The following is a 5,747-nucleotide window of genomic DNA, read 5'->3' as shown; positions in this document are numbered from 1 at the left end:
GTCTACTTATTATGTAAAATTATTTATTTTTCTAAGATGCACCTACACTGAATTTATCTGAAAAATAAAAAAGTCAAAATTAAGAAAAAAATTGTAAATGGAAGATTGTAAGAGAGGGTTTCGCGTGCCAGCAAAAGTTATTGGCGTGCCATGTTTGGCACGCGTGCCGGGGGTTGCCCACCTCAGATATAGGGTGTCTCAAAAATGTATATACCTATTAAAGGTATGCATTTTAGTCCAGTTGTCAGGACAGCAAACTTTTGTATATTTTAACAAACTTATTTCATTATTTATTTTACTTTAATTATGCCATAACGACCATAACGACCGGTCGCAATGACACCCACTGTGGCCAGTGAACTTGCCCGATTGGGAAGCTGGGCTAGCGGCCAACCTCCTGCAGACCCCCACCCCAAGCCAGCTCCACCCCCAATGGGTCCCTACCATCCCAATCAGCCCCCCCACTCCAATTAATGGCAGGCCAGCTGGCCAACCACCCATGGCCCCTCTCCCAGGCCGCTGGCCACTGATTGGCCCCTGCAACGCACTTGGGGGTGGGGCCCGCTGGCCAATTGCCCATAGCCCCTCCCCCCAGCTAGCTCAGCCCTGATCAGCCCTGATCGGGGTGGGCTGGCCAGACTCCACCTGTGCATGAATTCGTGCACTGGGCCTCTAGTTTATAGGTTAACAACCACTGAGCCACATGGGCTAGGCCTCCCAGACAGTTTTATCATTATACTTCTCTTTTGCCAGCATCCTTGTGGCATCTTTTTATGGCAATATTGTGTAGGTACTTATGTGTACCTGCTTTGAAGTGAGACAACATATTTTTGAATCCCATTCTTACCACTTTCAAGTGGAATATAATTTTAGGCAAATTACTTGTTCTTTCTAAATATCCTCCTTTTTTCTCTTTATAAAGGTACATTTAAAGCCCTTAATATAGTGCCTGGCACATAGCAGTTGCTCAGTCAGAACTGTTACGGTCTTTCAATCAGTATTTTCTAATTTCCCCTTCAGATTTCATACCACTTTGTTTCTGCAGTTGTTTGATCATTTTGTTTACTTTCCTATTATTTGTCATGTGCATAATTCTTCATGGTCTATTTCAAGAAGAGACATGCTCAGCTATAACTTCCATATCTGTGATTCTTGCTAACCTCAAGCCTGCTTAGCAGGTAGCCATCCTGTTAACTAGAAGCACAGGAAAGCAGCATTGTGGTTTTTCAAGGTGGAAGAGATTCTTATTTAGCCATGTTCTGAGACATTGCTATGTTTGGTTGGATCACTAACTGGTAAAATAGAAGGAATATAATAACACAAGGGCAAACAGCAAATATTCCAAGTTTAATAACACAACTTCTAGCAGAGTAGTCTGGTCTTTGTAAGAATTTGAAGTTTGTTCATCCCTCTAAGCACCTCCTAAAAGATGGGATAAAGCAGGTTTTCAGTGGCCAGCGCAGTTTGGAGGGATATTGAGGCTTGACTATCTTTTATTACCTTGCCTGCAAAGATTTTTATGGAGATCAGGTTGATTTGCAAGAGCAGCTCTGGTTACTAGAACTGACAAGGTCTATATCAAACACAGATATTTTAGGGGACAAAAGTAGGAGGTGGGAGGTGTCGGGGGGAGAGGATGGATTTAACAGAACAATGTGGAGACAAAGGGTACATGAAGAGGGAGGAAAAACAAGGTAGGAGGTAGAGTGCTAGATTGATAGGCAGCATGAATAGGCTTGTTAGTGTTGCCTGAGTACAGTATAAAGGGATAATGAGTATTTCAGGTGGTTTTTTCCTTTTAGAAATCAACTAGCAGTATCTCCTTTTTCTGTCCTTTGACAATCTAATTCATCTAATAGTAGCCTGGGTATCCTATTTACTACTATGAGAAGAGATAAGTTAAATGATTAAACATTGAAAGGGAGGGAGGAGCAGGGGAAGAGAGAGAAAACATCAACAGGGCTGGGGATTGAACCAGTTATACACATTCTTGACGGAATGGAACCTGGGACCCTTCATTATGCGGGCTGATGCTCCAACCACTGAGCCAAACCAGCCAAGGCTGGAAATGTCTTCTTAAAAGCATTTAAGCTTTTGTTGCTTGCAGACTTTAGATTTGCTTATGAATAGTTGCTCAGAATAGATTTTTTCCAAAATTGATTTAAAAAAATTTTTTATTTTGGAAAAAATTCAATAAATACACAAACAGAAAGAATGGCATAATAAATCTCCATATATCTATAACCAGCTTCAACTATTATTAACCCATAATTAATCTTGTTTAATTTATACCTCCACCCACATTTCCCTCCCTCACCTCCCCAACTTCGCAGGCTTGGATTATTTAGAAGGAAATTCCAGACATATAATTTTATAAGTAAATACTTCAACATGTAGAACTAAAATATAAGTACTTAAAAACACAACAATGTGAATTTCATACCTAAAAAGATAATTATCCTTTAATATTATAAAATATTTGGTTAGTGTTGAAATTTTCCTAATTCTGTCTCTCCCAGTTTGATTGCATTGGGATTCAAATAAGATTCATATGTGTAATTTGTTGATATGTCCATTAATCCCCCCCCCTTTTTTTAATATGCCCCAGGCACGCAACAGCTCTGGCCACCGACACAGACATCAAGCTAGGATGAACTAAGGACTGTACATCTGCTTTGCCCCTGATTGATATAAGAGCAATACCACCAATCAGATGTTTCCTTGCCCATTGGCAGGGGGTCATTAATTTCCTTTTAACCTATAGTTCTTCCTTCATCTTTATATTACCCCTGGTATGTAAGTGTTGAAGAAATTGGATCATATACCCTATAGTTTGCTGCATTCTAAATTTTGCTGATTACATATCCATGGTGTACCAGGGTCCAGCCCCAGCGGACCAGGGGTTCCCAAAGGTGTGGATGAGTCGGCGAAGAATGATTTATATGGAGACAGCGTTCAGATGATCAGCATAGCTTTCTTTAGTCTCCGTGGATCTTCCTGTGCCTGGCTGAGGCCACAGAGAGAGATCCAGAGGCAAGCTGAGCCTTTATTTTATAGTCAGAGGTAAACAAGGTAGTGGTTACCATAGTTACACTGTTCTTGTGAGTTTCACTTGTTTTGGCAGCACTTCCTGCACCTCCCTCAGCCCATTAGCTTCCCAGATAAGATCTAGGTAGCTTATAAGGTCAAGCCTAATTATGCGAAGAGGACTGTGCCCTCTAAGCTGGGACTTGTGACTTTGCCAACAGGTCAGTCCAAGGCTTAACCCTATAGCCGCGCCCCACAATGGTGTAGTTTATGTTTTCCTTTGTTGTCCCATGTATTGTCTGCATATTGTTAGTTAGATCTAGAGGTCCTGTTAGATTCAAATTTGACCTTTTTTGCAAGACTGCTTCATTGAAGGTTTATGTTCTTTCATGAGGATGCATATCTAATTTTGTACCTTTTTGTGATATCATTAATATTGATAATCATTGAAAATGATCATATTCTAGTTATAAATGGCTTCTTGGTTTATTATTTGGAATAATTTATAAATTGAAACTTTTTTCATCTTGAGCTATATTTCAATATGCAATTCGGTCTATTTCTGTATTTTCTGTTCTGTTCCATTCATCTATTCATATGCAATGCTAAACTATTTTTATAATAGAGGCTTTATACTGTATTTTAATATCTAATAAGGGGTAGCTCCTGTTTTTCTGGCTATTCGTACTCATTTGTTCTTCAAATGAACTTCATAACCCATTTGTTCTGTACTGATATTAGGAGCATATTAAATGTATGGCCCTGGCTGGTTTGGCTCAGTGGATGGAGCAACAGCCTGCGAATTGCGGGCTCGATCCTCAGTAGGCGGCATGCAGGAGGCAGCCAATCAATGATTCTCTCTCATCATTGATGTTTCTCTCTCTCCCTCTCCCTTCTTTTCTGAAATAAAAAAAAAAGTGACATCTAAGCATCTTTATGATATTGAATCTTTTTGTCTGAGTACATGGTTTATTGTTGGTAAATGTTTCCCTCCATGTCCCTTGTGGTTCAGGGTTCAGGGCCTAGAAGAGGAGCCGCACACAAATGAAAGAGAAAAGATATGAGATAATTTGGAAATATTGGGGGCCAGGTAGGCAAGTCCAACTCAAGGAGAAGGACTTCCACTGGTGCTCAGGCATCATCAACCTTTTATAGTCAGAGGTAAACAAGGTAGTGGTTACCATAGTTACACAGTTCTTGTGAATTTCACTTGTTTTGACCATAGTTACACTTCCTGCACTTCCCTCAGTCCATTAGCTTCCCAGATAAGATCTAGAGAGTGTTATAAGGTCAAGCCTAATTATGCTAAGAGGACTGTGCCCTCTAAGCTGGGACTTGTTTGTGACTTTGCCAACTGGTCAGTCCGAGGCTTTACCCTATATCGGTTCCCCACAGTTTATCTTTCTATTTGTAGAAGTTTGCATTATGCCTTTTAGATTTTATTATATTCTTGTGTCCGTTTTCTGAGGTTGTTATAACAAATTACCAACAGAAACTTATTCTAGAAACTTACTAGAGGCCTGGGTCTAAAATCAGTTTCACTGAGCTAGAATCAAGTTGTAGGGCAAAGCTGTGCTCCTTCTGAAAGCTCTGAGAGCCAGTATTTTTATTGCCTCTTTCAGCTACTGGTGGCTGCCAGCATTCTTTGTCTTGTGGCCACAGTAATCTCTGCCACCTCTTCCATATTACCACCTCCTTGTCTCTGTGTGTAGCATCTCTTTCGCCATCTCTATCTTATAAAAACATTGGTGACTATATTTAGGATAATCCCCTTTGGCAAGACCCTTAATTCAATCATATATGCGAATACCCCTTTTGCATATAAAGTAACATTTACAGGTTCCAGGGATTAGAGCCTGATCTCTGTATGTCTATATTCAGCCTAGAATAATTCCTCATATAGATTTTGGGCATGTCTTTTTAACTTTATTATTAGATTTAAATTTTTTGTTTTCAAAATAGCATCTTCCCTCTCATTTTATCTTGTAACTGGTTTATATTTGTAGTAGAGGCCCGGTGCATGAGATTCATGCACCCAGGGGGTCCCTCGCCTAGCCAGTACCCTCTCGCAGTTTGGGAGGCCTCGGGGGATGTCCAACAGTCAGACATCCTCAGCACTACCGTGGCCACTGCTGTACTTGCCAGCCATGAACCCAGCTTCTGGCTGAGTGGTGCTTCCCCTGTGGGAGCACACTGACCACCAGGGGGCATCTCCTGCATTGAGCGTCTGCCCCCTGGTGGTGCGCATTATAGCACCAGTCATTCTGCCATTCGGTCGATTTGCATATTAGCCTTTTATTATATAGGACTAGAGGCCCGGTGCACAAAAATTTGTGCACTTGGGGGGAGAAGGGTCCCTCAGCCCGGCCTGTGCCCTCTCGCAGTCTGGGACCCCTCGGGGGATGTCTACCTGCTGGCTTAGGCCTGCTCCCTGGGGGATTGCGCCTAAGCTGGCAGTCAGACATCCCTCTGGCAGCCCGGCAGCCCTCGGGGGAGGCCTAGCTGCAGTCGAACATCCTTAGCGCTATTGAGGAGGCAGGAGAGGCTCCCACCACCGCTGTACTGGCAGCCATCAGCCTGGCTTGTGGCTGAGCAGAGCTCCCCCCTGTGGGAGCACACTGACCACCAGAGGGCAGCTCCTGCATTGAGCATCTTCCCCCTGGTGGTCAGTGTGTGTCATAGTGACCAGTCATTCCCAGTCCTTCTGCTGTTAGGGTCAG

This window comes from Myotis davidii, unplaced genomic scaffold (genome assembly GCF_000327345.1).
Source record: "Myotis davidii unplaced genomic scaffold, ASM32734v1 scaffold673, whole genome shotgun sequence".
Classification (NCBI taxonomy): Eukaryota; Metazoa; Chordata; class Mammalia; order Chiroptera; family Vespertilionidae; genus Myotis; species Myotis davidii.
The sequence above is the reverse complement of the archived record's forward strand: the minus strand, read 5'-3'. Positions refer to the sequence as shown.